The sequence below is a fragment of the Pectinophora gossypiella genome, chromosome 13, assembly GCF_024362695.1.
Source record: "Pectinophora gossypiella chromosome 13, ilPecGoss1.1, whole genome shotgun sequence".
Classification (NCBI taxonomy): domain Eukaryota; kingdom Metazoa; phylum Arthropoda; class Insecta; order Lepidoptera; family Gelechiidae; genus Pectinophora; species Pectinophora gossypiella.
In genome coordinates this window covers 3,588,466-3,603,130 of record NC_065416.1, presented here as the reverse complement: position 1 = coordinate 3,603,130, position 14,665 = coordinate 3,588,466, and the positions used below count along the sequence as shown (strand labels likewise).

Below are 14,665 nucleotides of genomic sequence, written 5' to 3'. Positions count from 1 at the left end.
CAAGGCCGGAAAAGCAGCAGCGTGATAGAGTTCAGCCGCTTATTTGATGTAGACTAATGCAATGTTTATCTAATTTCCAAATCTACATTCTAATTGACAACAAGTTTATCGCAGTGTGAAGCAAAACAAAATTTTTATGAGCGTCAATTTCTTATCACCAAAAATTCTATTACCATTTCAAGTAGTCGCTATGGGTGGTGAAGACGAAACAAATAATATCTACTTACTTATATCTATTGCTATATTTATTGTTTTTGAATCTCTTCTCTGTTTTGAATTTTCTATGACTATAAATGTTGTATACGTCGTTCTGTACATGGTAGATTTAAAAAAGAAACAATAGGTACGAACGGGTCTTCGAATAAAGACCTTTTCATTCCTGACACTGTTATACGCTTAGATCAAAAACAAAATTCGAATTACTTTAACAGCTATAATTGATATTAGTGTTATAATGCTAAAATATTCAATCTAAACACGTTTTTTACTTAATAATGTATCAAATACCGTCTAAGACCGTCGTACGATCCTATAATCACCAATCGATTTTTCAATCATGCTAATTAACTCAGAGCGACGCCCGCGATAGGCCAAGTGCTTATCGGCTATGGACTGTAAAGCTCCAGATTCACCTCGACAGATTTTATTTTGATATTTTCGCTACATCTAGCGGCTGTGACTCACGTTGCCAAAACGAAGACCACTTACATAAACGCTTCACAATATCCGCAATGCTGAAAAACAAAAACATATACTTTTCCTCGGATATATTTGACTGAAACGCGACGATAACGCAAGCAGTAAAAGTATAAGCATTGTTTACGACATGCATATTTGTTGAAATTGATCGACATAAAGTATAAACAACGTTTTGGATTAGACATAATATCATAACTCCCATGATAATATGCGTTTGAGTACTTTTCGATCAAATTCGTAGGCGTGACGGTTCCACCTTCAAACGTGTCATTGACACGCGGTGTGTTTGTTATTTGGACGATCTCCTAGTGCACGCCCCCGCTTTGGACCAAATTTCTTTCATACGCGTTTTCAGGTTCATGGCTACTTAGTTATTTATATGTATTCGCGTGCGACTGCCAACATTTCTACATGACCTTTCACGACCAGCCGGTATCAAAGGAAACTTGGAATTGCTGCCGCATACTCAATCAGCTGTCGAAGAGTCTAGACTTGTGATACGGGGTTTACGGCTTGATGGTTGTGCGATAACGTGTGTTTATAGTTGCACTGCGTGACGTGTCGCCTGACGACGTCCGTTTTGCGTCGTATCTCTCATCACTATTGTAGGAAGTGCTCAGTTGCGCAGTTATGTATTTTTATGTTTACCGAAAATCTGCGACAATTTTTCCCGAGTGAACTCTACGCGAATGTTTACGTGCTCATTCACCGCTTGGTATTGTGTGCGTGTGGCGTCGTTGCGCCTGCGCAAACGCCCGCGACCGAGCCCTCTTTGTTTGTTGACAAGCGAGCGCGACCAGCTGCTCTGTTCGCGTGGAGACGTCGAACGCTACAGACGTGCCGCGTTGAGGCTCTACTCCACTTTACTTTTCTCGCGTTATCGCGTACGTTCGATAATTTTAGTGCAGTTTTAAAAAATATCCGCTTGTGCGCAGTATCAGAAGTGAACAGTGAGTTTTGTGACGAGCCCTGAGCATTCAGCGCTCGATTACGAAGATTTCCTCCGCTTCTAAAATTACTCGTTCTCCGTTGTGCCAGAAGGTATTGTTTTTGTTACAGTTCTATTATTTACGCCTGCGACTTTTCTTTATTTATGGTTGATTGTAGTTACTCTCGGGAACGAAGTATGATTAAAGAAAAAGTTGACTTAACACATCAATCACTGGAGCGGTCTCTCCGTCAAGATAAATGTATAGCGATAAAATGCATTATATCGTTAATAACTACGTAGTTCTGCATCGGTCGAGTGCATGTCGATATCGCTCGCAGCGTGCATGCAGGCTTGCACGTGGGCCATAAGTGATCAAGTTGGGAGATCCGCTGGGAAATGGGCCGGGTGGTCGGGCTGCCGGAAGGTCAGAGCCTGACTCCGCGTTTTCACTTGCATCGCTAATGACTTGGTAAAACGGAGACACACTCGCTAGTGTTTGTGAAGAAACAGTTATATTCGGCTGGTCCGGAGAAGGCGGCTAGCGGTACCTCTTATGGTCGCCTGGTAATCGTCTCTAACGGGACATGTATTGCATGCAACAGGGCTGGCATACCATGTGTGAATTTAAGCTTGCACGTAGGCATTGCTTTTAAATAAACTGTTCAACTAAAATATTATTTTCTTTCTTGTTTGCTGAAATGAAATCGTTGCGCTAACAACCACGTGGTGTTTATTATCAATAACATTGACGAATTTACAATGTGAATATCCGTTTATTTTGTAAATGTTGGCGAATAAATATATTTCTAGAAAAACATAAGTATAGTTACATTTCTTCAAACAGAGAAGTTAATAAAAGTTAGCTAAAATGCTCACCAGTTTCCTAGAAAAAATCCTAACATTGTAGGAAGTAGTTTGTAAGTTTTAAAAGTATCTAGTACGCTAGGTAACCCTACATACTTTCAATATAGCACATGAACGCGACTTAACTCAAGTTTTTGCTCCAACAGTTAGATAACAAACCGGAAAAACAAACAAGTAATAGTAACGATGCTGAGAGATTTGACGACTGTGGTACGAATTGACGCGACCTTAATGACCTGAATCATCGGACCTAGAGGTCTGATTTTGAGAGTTGAGATTTTGGACTTGGTTCTGAATTTATTGGAGTTGAAAATGAGGACAATTATTTTGTATTAGCAGAAAATATCAAAGTTATATATTTTTTTATAGAGCCGTGGTAGCCCAGTTGGCAGAACGCTTGCCTCTCACTTTGAGGTCGAAGGTTCGAATCCAGCACACAAAACCAATGATTGTCGAATTTGTTCTCGAATTCATATTTGGATCATAAATAATTATCACGTAGTCAGCGGTGAAGGAAAACATCGTAAGGAAACCCATTTTCCTGAGATATGCATTTTCGGAGGTATGTCATCTAACCTGTATTGGGCTGGTTTTCCCTTCGCGGGTTGGTAGGTGAGACAGGCAGTCGCTTCTGTAAAAAAACCGGATCTGTCAAATCTTCAGGTCAGGTAAGCGGACCCTGTGAAAAACGGGATAACGCTAGGGAGATGATGATATATTTTTTTTGGGATTCGAATCCGGGACATCAGGATGGTGAGTCTAACGCTCAACAACAGGACCACAGAGACCGTATAGGATGCATTTTTTAAGAGACCTGGTAGCATTATCGAATTTCGATCCTGTTAGTTTTTATTATATTTTTATATGTGACGCTGTGAAATGAACTAACTATGCGAGCACGATTTTCTAAGTTGAATGCTTAAATTACGAGTTCAAAATCGTACACTTTAAGAAGTGACTTTAGAAATATTACATGCAAAAATAACGCGTGTGTAATCAGTTTGTCACCTGCTTGTTCCAAAGAATATTGTTTCTATCCATAACAAACTCGGGCACCTGTTCTTCTTTATCATAATTGTCATCTAATTTTAGAAACTTAATTTTGCATTGTTGCCTCATAAAGTTTCACCCTAGCACTGTGAATGCGTTTGTCTATCTATTCATTTACCTTTTTGCAGGTAGATTTTTACAGGTAAAATTGCCTTTACACTAGAGTGTTTATTTGTTCTCTCTCTTTATTTAAGAGCTGCGCTCTTGTCGGTGGAGTAATTGCCATTCCTCTCTTCTTCCCGCCAAATCCTCCACCTCCTGAGGTGACGATTTGCACCTTTTCTTTTATTTGTTTCATAAATATTATTATTATTTGTTTATTTGTTACTCTCCTTTTAATTGAATTCTTTGTTTCGGACCTTTTATAAGATTTTCTTTTATTTAGATCAATGTGGGGAAGACCGTCTGTGCTAAAAGGCCATCTATTGACAATTACTTTTTGTATATCAAAAGATTATAGAGCTTTCTTTCATTTATAGACTTATAAAAATAGAACTAAGTAAATTATCTATCATATCCGATGACATGACTTGCTCTACATATAATATTGTTTTCAATAAATCCAGTCAAACTCAAATTTAAGAACAGTATGCCGGTCTTCCCCACATCCACCTTACATATCGTATTGTTCTCCTTTCAACTATACAACTCTTTTGCTGAATATTTATTTAAATATATTTTTACTTGTATTTTATTTTATTTTTCATAATATGTATTGGGAAAATATCCACAATACTAGTCAGTAAACAAATAGTGTCCATACATGTTAGTGTTTATTTTAAGTTTTATAAATATGATGACACACTATAAAATGATAAAATCACTGTAATGTTATTTATGAAGCCGTTAAGGTTGCTGTAAAACGTAATGTAGGTACCTACTATTTATATGAGATAACCTGATTACCTGTCATACGGATCATCATATCATTGGCCGATGCCAAGAGTGGTTGCGACTTGTGTTCTGATGTCCTGTCTTTTTAACCACCCCCTTGTTGATTATATACTATATAAATCCTTCGTCTGAATCTGCTTTACCTAGCGCTTATAATAACTTCCAAGATTTTTGTGGCTATTTAATTGGCTTCTCTATTCATTCACATGCTTTTGTCAAGAATATATTTGCTAGAAAACTATTTTCAATATAAACCGCACCCACACTTTTTATCATTCAGTGCGTTGACCTATACGACGGTATAGCTCTTGTTTGATATAAAAATAGTTAAGTGAAAGTTGAATATTTTATGTTGGTCCTTTACTTGTTTATCTCTATAAACCTGTTTAAATATTTAAAAGTTGATTTATTTGCTTCAAAGTTAAGTTTGCTTATTTATTCGTTCGTGTGGAGTCTGGGCTAGAAAGAAAAATAATAATTTATTATGCCGCTTATCACCCGAGGCATGTTGAGTCAAAGGGGAAGGGTCACATCGAGTGGGACATAATAATTACAGTAGTGCTGTTCTTTATGTAAAATTCAATAAATTTATTGACACCATAGACAAGATAGTTACCACTATTACGAATAGAGTAGACATACAAAAGGAAAAAATAATCTTATTAAGAAACAAGTTCAAAAGATGAGGTTTGAATTGTGACAGGGGTATGACGACTGTGTGTAGAAATTGGCGAGACGTGAGTTTAAAATATAATTTCTTAACCTTTTTAAATTACATTTCGTTCGAAAATTTAATTTTATTTTGCGTTTTATGTGTTTATATCACCCATATAAAGCGGCAAAAATCCACTTCAATCAGTCCGTTCATAACGAGTCTAGTTCTTGAATCTTATGTTATTACGATAAAGCTGAATTTCCTGTATAGAACTGGTCTGTTCCAATAATTTTCTTGATTGGTTCTTCCCGAGATTACCGCAAATTACAAACATACATACGTTTTCACTTGATAATATGTAGTATCCAATGTTAGCAAGTGAAAGTAAGTCGGAGATCTTTGCCTTTCAATCACGTTTTAAAACTCACAACATTGGATTTGGTTTGGTATGAATCCAGTCCAATCTGCACCAAACTGGTTTTGTTTCCAGTTTTTGTATTGCAAGTGTGGTAGAGTCGTCTCTGTAAGCACGATGCGACCTGCTGAAACGAAGTTGGAACTTTGTCTTGGCAATTCGTCATTTTCGAATCCTACATCACAAGGTTTCGTCTGTGGAACTTGTGTTTTGTTAATTTCATTCCTAAAGCAGATTGTTAATCAACTCTGGAACGGTCTCGTGTTATTGTGACGGGGTTCTATTTACTGGTCTTGGCAGCAAGATTGTAAGCATGTCTTTGTTCGCAGTGATTCAGAAGGCGAAAGTTCCTGGATTTGATTATGTGTTGGCTGGCTTCCAATATGCCATACATGCAACCTTCAACTGTGAAGCTAAGACGATTAACTGATCATTAACTGATCAGCCGCTATTGTTCACTTCGTGTAAAAAGTTTTAAGGAGAAAATTGACTGAGTTGAGATTACTCACAGTCGATAATTTGCAGTGTTTGTAGTAAGTAGTTATTCAAAAATATTCTGATATATGTACACTTGACGTTATAATATTTATTACCACCGTGTACCTATGTTACTAAATGAATGCTTTACAATTAGTTTGACATCCTAACAAATCGAAAGCAAAAAAATTTTGCAAATCGCGTGCTTCATCTAAAATGTTTTCGCGCGTCGAAGTGTTTCAGGATATTACATCCAATATCTTGATAAGATCCATCTGCTTGGATGACTTTGAAGAAGCTCGCTTGAACGAGGTCAGTGACCTGAGGATCTTCTATGCATTTTACTGTGCACTTGGTCGACTGTCGATGACCTCTGAGTACTGTTAAAGACAACTAAGCTGGTAAAGCATAGAACCAAGTTTGTGAAATGGAATATGTAATCGGACTTGGTGAAGACTCTGGAATAATCTAGAATACTCTAGATAGACTAGACAGTTCGACTAGGCAAGACGACTGTAATAGTAATGAAACAGCATGTGGTAGCGCAGGGAGAGAGCTCAATTTGTTCGGCCAAGTAGTCAATGTCGTCTGAAGCAAAACTATACTAATAATTCCAGTTAGTCATAAAAGAAAAGTTTTGTCATCATTTCTGTTGTGAGAAACTGAGAAAATACATAGGTGAATAGGGGTTGTATTGAAAAAAACCTTTTTTAAAGTCTTCTAAAAAGGGTCATAAGCTCTGAATTTACAACTTCATACATTAACTCCATTAAGAGCAAAGTAGAAAGCGGTTATAGACCTCTTGATATTAAACAAGATGAAGACGTGTATGATATGAATATGTAGGAACTTCAGAAACAACTAACGGTTTTACGGTTGATATTTACTGTTTTTAAGATTATACCTCAAAAGTCAAAAGAGTTTTTGAAAACGGATTATATCTTGTGTAAGATAAAGTTTAATGACAACTCCACCAGAGCCATGTCAGGGGTGTTTAGTGGCTCAATAATAATCCGGACACCAGGGTTCATGAGGTCCGTCATCCAACTCACAACCTACACGGTAAAAGAATTGACAACCCCCAATCCATCAGTAAGCACGTTAGAAATACTATGATCCATGTTTTTGTCCTTGCCGTTGAAATAAAATGTGCGTACGTACATAATTAAAATCATACATTAATCATTGGACTACTTGCGTAACAGTTGCCGAAAAATAATTCAATCTGAAGGAGTTGTCAATAGTTCATTACTCCAGTTGTCGGCAGGCCAATGACCCATAAAGCGGTTTTACACGATTTACATTTCATAATCGTCCATTGTCCACCTGCTGGCTTATAAATTAAATTAACTGTTTTTAACATAACATAAGCTCACGACTATATCCCAATTGGGGTAGTCAGTGTGGTGTGTCAGTCATCCATCGCAAGTGTGGGTACTTAACCCACACCTCACCGAGCTTTGTGTTGGGCTGGTTTATCCCTCGCAGTTTGGAAGGTCATACAGGCAATCTATAAAACAAAAATCTATTCTATAACAAACCGGACCTGTCAAATCTTCAGGTTAGGTAAGCAGACCCTATGAAAACAGGATAACGCTAAGAAGATGACTATGATGATTTGTGTTTATTTGCATGAAAAAACTTATGTTGATAGGAATAATCCCTTAATGGCAAAGTCAGCTCATTAGCGAGACGTACACGCGCGGTTACTTACATTAGTCGATGCTATCGACGATAACGGTGAACATAATTTAAATCGTCATTAGTTTAACCATTCGTTATAGCAATTATCTAACCATAACAAACACTAGGAAGTCAAGTCATTACTTAATGATAGCGATGATGGAACAGTTACTTGACACTGATCACTGATTGTGTTATACAAATTGCTACTATTGTATCTGTGCTATTTGTCGTCAAATTTTGTATAATAAAGCTGATCACCCATTGAGATACACACAAGTGTGCGTGCGACAATGCGCCAATATAAATTTAGAGATAAAAACGCGCTACGTAGATTAATTACACATTATCCCTACAGTTTGATCCAACCTAATTAAAAATTAAATGAAATAGTAGTAATAATAAATAATAATAGTCGCTGTGCAGGTTGCATTTGCCCATTGCGGTCTCTTTTGTATGTATTCTGTATTTGTCTATTATTTTTTACTTCTTTGTATTTTGTTTTATTTTTAGTTGTCATTATACTTTTACTTATGTTCGTTCTCCCAAATTTACTTTTTTTATTACTAGCTGCCGAGGGCTTAATCACACCGCTTACAGTCGCAATAAAGTAGTGATTAAATGTCCAAAATGTTTGTTATCTATCACTTATGAATCAGTTTTACTTTGTATGAAGCTGTTGGAGGTAGGTATCTTCGATTGTAATAGACTGCTACGCTACACACGGAGTGATGTTTATAATTATGACGGGATGGCATGTGTAGCGAGTGCATGCGTGACGTGTGCCATAATGGGTGAGCGGTTTTATGCCTGTTTTGTTTGAAGTAAATGTTCCTTTATCTGTGGTTTAACGGACCCAATGTACCGTTGTGTCCTGAATATGACATTAAACACAGGATTGGTGTCAGGGCTCGTGGGAGTAAATAACTTTTTTAGATTTAATCTCTCATAGCTTAACGTTGACCTATAGTGTTTTTTTTCTATTAACCCGCAAAGTTTTTTCATTGGAGAACTACACAATGGAGAACTAAAAATAAGGTTCATTTTCCTTTCCATTTGAAAAAGGAAAGGCTGTGGCTGAAATATTTTCAATGAATAATCTATTGAAAACCATCAGGATTAATAATTTTAGTTTTAATGGCCTAGTAAACATAGTCTTGTTTTGATCGATACAACCTGGTAGGTAATTGATCACTATTCCAATCTGTTTTTTGCAACTCTTTCGTTGGGGCCTATTTCTGTAGATTTCGTTCCGTTCGTGTAAACATTTGTACATCAATAAAGCGACTTGAGAGTGCAAACTGTCTGACATTAGCTGTTCGATCCGAGATGCTGTTTACAACACGATTATCTATGACTATATCACCATAGTCACGAAATTGAACAGTGACATGCGTATATACTTTGTGGAAACGATCGTTTTGAAGAATACAGTATTATTAGGGCAAGCAGAGCCATTTTTAAATATGTCTTAAATGCGATTGAACTTTCCCAAACTTCTTATTTCGGGTCAATGACAACCTTTGGATCGGAAATAGGCGCCATTGGTACAAAGAAGGGGCAAGTCGTTCAGAGTTGTCAGTACTATTCAGAGGTGGAGGAGGTAGTATGGTTTTGAAATAGACTACTTTGGGCGCCGTTCCACTCGCGGCAGACAGTACTGCGGGGCTAAAAAGTAGCATGGAGAATGCTACACCGACAAGAGCGTGGCTCTTAAATTAGTGATGATGACAATTCATTTAAAATAGACCTACATTGTGAGCCTAATATGCTGCTACGGCGAATGCACGGATGGAACCGCTCATCAGGTCCTACCGCGGTCAAGTTTCAGGGAAAAGTGAACATAACTAGTAGGGGTAAAATGGTCTATCACACCCTCACCACTTATTGGGTACCTACTAAGTACCACCAGGGGTATGCGAGGTGAGCCGAGACCATGCGCGCATGGAATTAAATTAATGTGCATTTAATTGAAGCTAACTTTTTTATACGTTCAAATTAAATTGTATTTCTCCCTTCCTTCTGTCGGAATTCCTCGAATCCTCTCGTTTTGGCCGGCTTCCAGTTTGGAGGAAAACACTTTACGTGACGAACTCACAACCCTTTGTCAAACTACGTGCCTACGTGCTACTGCGCTGTGGATCCAAAATAAAGTACTACGCATTACCATTTGCATCGTGTTGGGTCACCACACAGTGTCATTGTTTGTGGACAGCATTTTTGGATAAAATATTATTGGAAAATGTGTACTTAATATTTATTGGACACTATCAGTAATAATTGATGAGGTTAATGAGGTTGATGAGGTTGGTAATTCACCTCACAACCCACACGACAGAAGAAGAAGTAATAATTGCCAATGTCCTAAATACAAAAAAGTTATCAACATTTTTGCTTGAGAATATCGTCGCTTCCGTGGCAGATTAAAATTCCGCCCTCAATCGCAACATTCGCATCTAACACATAAAATTCCCGTTGCGTCCCAAAATATCATAACGTGTGGTGATTTTTCACCGAGAATAGATTTTATTGCCAATATTGTTAATATTAAATCTGAATTTTAAGAACTATATTTTTTTTTCTTAACTATGCCTAATGGTAAACATAGAGAAGGCCTAGTTACGGTGAAAAGCAACGCAATGAGTCAGTTTCTAATCAGTTGCGACTACCATACTGGCCTACTAGGTGCTTCTTCACACTAACAACACTTTTTAACGCACACAACACACACAGAACACTTTTTACACACACACAACACAACACACACACTGACTGATTGTCTTTTTCTTTTTATTATAATGTTAATATATCTTTATTGCTGGTTGCTTTTTATGCAATCGCTTTGCGGGGCTTGAGCGGCAGCCCGCCAAGGAAAAATAATAATTGTGTTTTGTCTTTGATAATGATAATAAGCGTAATCCGGCCAATCCTTCAGATAAGCATTGAGGTCATCACACCATCTTTTAGGCGGTCTTCCTCGACTTCTAAAGTCAGGAGGCGCAAAGTCGAGAGGAGTGGAAAAATCAACGGGAGGATAAGAATGATAATCTGAAAAGCATTGACGGTTTATAGTATGTCAGTGATGAAGAGAGACAAAAGGCAGCGTAACAACATATTGAACTCATCGTGCATCATTTAACAAATGACTTAACAATATTTTTTTGTTGGTTTGTCCACATTACAAGCACGTGTTTATATGTCTAAATAAGGTCAAAGAATAATTGATTACTATGACGTATTTTGTCTGAGAGAAAAAATCACTACAACCGTAATGTCATTTTGATTTTGATTTCGACCTTGCCATAGCGCTAGTAAATTAATCTTGGACGGTTATACATTATTTTAATTAATCAAGCTTAAAGATCGCTCCATTTAGAATATTCCAGTTTTGATTTTCGTAATCGAGTTTTTTTAAGTAGGTACATATTGTATTAGTGACAGTAATAGATGTTTTGGGACATCGTTTGCACACTTCGTTTATTTACAAAATGCTCTAACTATAAAATAGCACATTATAAATTCTTCAACTAACATTTTCAAATTTCTCCGTGGATTGTGTTTTTCCAAATACATGCCATATTCCTGAAGATGACATCTTGGTCTACATATAAGTATTAAGTATATATTATATTTGTTATGTTAGTAATACTACTACCCGTTTCGTTCAGAATTTTTCCTTTGGGAAATTTAAAAGAGATTGAAAATATAAATATATTGGGAAACGAATTTTCACCTTAATCGAACTAAACTTGAATGAATATACGAAAAAATACTAAGTAAGATAAATTTACATATTTAGGAATAATAACTTTTATTTATTATCTGGGAATTTCGTGTTGCACCCACCAAGCTGTCACAGTCGGGTGACAATAAAAAACTTCAATTATTTACCATAGGCGTCATACGTCTGTTTCAGACGGTCCATGTCTATCATCGCAAAGTGTTGCATCTTTTTTCATGGCTGTACAAGTCAATTCTGGAGCGACAAATTCTACCACAACCCTGCAGGAGAAGCCTTCGACAGGTGGAATGTTGTCGGCTAAATGTCGTTTCAATACACTTATTAGTGCGTTGCATATTGAGTGCTTTACTATTACTAATTTATACTACTACTCTACTTTTTCATGCGTTTACACAGTTCTTTAAATCATATTTTTCTTTTTACAGGTAATATTACTGATACTGACGCCACTAAACTACGATTTGCATAAATTCTTCGCTCCTGAGGTAACTCTAGTAATATTTTGAAATCACTAGCATACTTATAACATTGCTTTCATAATTTTTACAAGTTTCATTTACACTATTGTCTCTGGTCAGTTGAATCCCCACGGAGTATGGCTTTTAAATCGCCTTCAATTTTTGTATTTAATAAGATTCTCCTGTCAACTTTATTCAAGTGTTATGCATCTTATACTTGTACTTAATAAGAAGCACTTGCATTATATTCATTTCCCAAAGCAACTATATCAGCGTCTTCATCTATACAAACTCCTCTAATCTCCTTATTAGCAATCCAGACAGCTACTCCAACTAGCAGTTCAATTACTTTGTCATACACAATTCTCCATGCTCTTTATATACCTCTTGTATGTTACATACATACCTTAGTGCCTTCCCTCTCTCCCGTCTAGACGGTTGCATTAAACGGAGTCTGCAGACTGCATCGTCTCGTCTGCAACGACATTACATTACAGCAGTTCCATACTTCTGGAAATTATTATGTCTGAACGGCGTCTGGGAGAAGTGTTTACTTACAGCTGTTTGTCATAGTTGTACACATTGGTTGTATGCTATGGGAGCGAACAAAACATAGACGGCGTTCTGTAGATATCCAATACTTCCCGAACAAGTCGTAAAACCTATATAATAATTGTGATCTTTCTAAATTTTTGAAGAATTGTCATAATCAATCAATTATAATCATTCAATGGAAGTTCATTATATTATAAGTGTCTGCAAATTGTCTTCTGTTTACCTTCTTGTAGCTCTGCCCGCACCATTATTAATCACAAACATATTTCTCGATTCTTTTTTTTTTCGAAAAAAGAATCAAATCTTTATTTCTAGTACGATACTACGTAAAAAACTGAGTTATAAGCTACATATTATCATTAGCAAAAACACAATAGTTAAGTCTTATTAGTTATATTAACATAACAAAAACAAGCGCTGCTATCCAAATAAGAAAGAGTAAGTACGTATATAATATCAACTTTGGCCTGAATTTCGTTTTGTCTAGACTACAACATTACTGTAATTTTGAAACTTTTGCGAATTCTATTTACTTTATTATCAAAATGTCTTGAAGCACATAAGCGATTTGTATATTCATTTATATTTACAGAATTACGAAATGTCACTTGCATTTAGAGTGGTTATTTCGTAATCTTATTTACGTTGGACTGAAACCCGTATGTTTAAAAAGTAATACATCTTCAATTTTCATAAATGTCTGATGTGTTCTTTAGAGTTACTTGCATTCGTAAATCTATAGTTCTAAATAAGCTTGTATTAGGAAGATACTGTAAAAATAAATAATTTGGAATATTAATTGTTCGCTTCAATACCTACTGTAAATTCTGTTAAAGTAAGTATTTAAGTATTTCAACCATCTCATTATAATCTTATCTCGCTGTGGATCTTAAGAATCATCGCTGTGTGTGTCGGCTACTCCGAATTGACTCAAGACTAAGACCCACAACGTTGCAGACTCATTTATTTTTCTCTCACATAAATTAATTCCTCCGACTTTAGTGGTTCCAGCAACATTACTAAATTCCACTTGCTTCGGAGTTTTTGTGAAAAAGTCGGTAGCTTTTAGGCGATGTTTCGAGTGTCTGGGTTTAGTTGAAGTCTTTCATTACAAAAACTAATTGACTTCGGGTAACTTCTTATGGCTTCAAGTCTGCGATTCGCCCCGGTCCAAGTAGATAGTTTGTTATAAGTGTTCTTTATGACACGTAATAGGAGTATAAGTCATTCATTCTTCTGCCCTTATTCTCCTCTGAAAGCGGGATTGGCACAACGTGTATTCTTCTATTCATCAAATCAAATATACTTCATCAGGGCATTGGATCTTTTTTTTTATTAACCCGCAGTCGTGACGAAACTTAGTAAGCCAATCGATAGTAAAAAGTCATTATTAAGCAAGTTGCAAAGTAGCTTATTGGAAGCAATCTAGCGGTCTCAGACGAACTGTCTCGACTCTCGGGCTAATTTAGTTTCATTCTGCTACGACACTGGATTTGCATTGTTCATGTTCTACTAGATTTATAGTTGTATTTACCACTGTCTTATACAGATAGTTCTTACTGCTTCTATTAAGAAAAACGTCTTTGTTTTAGTGTTTAGTAGCTTTCCACTCGCGATTTGTCCACGTAAACTTAGATTATTTCGCATTCGTTTCTGGTAAGTAACTTGTGTCGTCTATATATTCGTTCTATCGATGTGCCGTAATGTGACTTTTCATCTAAATCGATCCAACCTTTTAGACGTGAAGATGTAACAGATGGAATTATTCTCGTTTTATAATTAGCGCTACCGTATTACCTCCTTAGTTAATCTTTATTGACGTACTGCCCAGCCCAAATAGTTGTGGGCTTATGTTATGTTACTATTATTTCTTCCAAGAAACAGTGTTCCTCCAAAAGTGGCTCTAGATACTTTTTCAAGATCTGGATTCGTTACACCTTGACTATAGTTTACACTTTTGTTTACATCTTTTACATTGGTGATTTTTATTTCAGGTGGATTATTTTTGTTGCGGATTCAGTAAACAAGTCTGGCAATGATTCTTGCTAAAGTTTCGGCGCAATAAACACAACATGAATCTGAAGTATTCTAAGAACTGAATATTTTGTCTTTATAGACGGTATTAGACTGCATGATGCTATATTCATTCATCGTTTCTGTTAGCAACGCTGTTCCATATCTGTCTTATGTCATTTTAGACTGTTGATACGAATTCCCAAGTAGAATATGATGAACTTTATGG

The 14,665-nt window shown here is 36.4% G+C and overlaps 1 protein-coding gene across 6 annotated transcripts in view; it reads left to right on the top strand.

Annotated features, from left to right (window-relative positions):
• The window catches only part of LOC126371773 (protein yippee-like), a 157,546-nt gene that overhangs the window by 82,040 nt on the left and 60,841 nt on the right, over nucleotides 1-14,665 (top strand). For 3 of the 6 annotated variants that reach the window (XM_050017135.1, XM_050017138.1, XM_050017137.1), the window contains exon 3: nucleotides 11,836-11,895. The exons of 2 other annotated variants lie outside the window; for them this stretch is intronic. The gene's annotated coding sequence lies outside the window, so the exon portion shown is untranslated. Of the gene's footprint in view, nucleotides 1-1,390; nucleotides 1,741-11,835; nucleotides 11,896-14,665 lie in introns of those variants that run through there. One more of the 6 variants, XM_050017133.1, reaches the window with a different exon arrangement.